Below are 200 nucleotides of genomic sequence, written 5' to 3' on the forward strand. Positions count from 1 at the left end.
CTCTGATCAAATCGATTGCACTCCTCGTGGTTGATCGATCAGCCGGGGCGTGCTGGAGGTGGAATAGATTAGATGACCTTTTCCATTCTGCGCTCCGGTGCCCCCCCCCCCCCCCGCCGCTGCTCCGGCTCCTTGTTAAGAGGACAGCTCTGCGCTACCTGACAGCCCCAGGTTTACCGGCACACCGTTACAAACAGCGC

This window comes from Gadus macrocephalus, chromosome 8 (assembly GCF_031168955.1).
Source record: "Gadus macrocephalus chromosome 8, ASM3116895v1".
Lineage (NCBI taxonomy): Eukaryota > Metazoa > Chordata > Actinopteri > Gadiformes > Gadidae > Gadus > Gadus macrocephalus.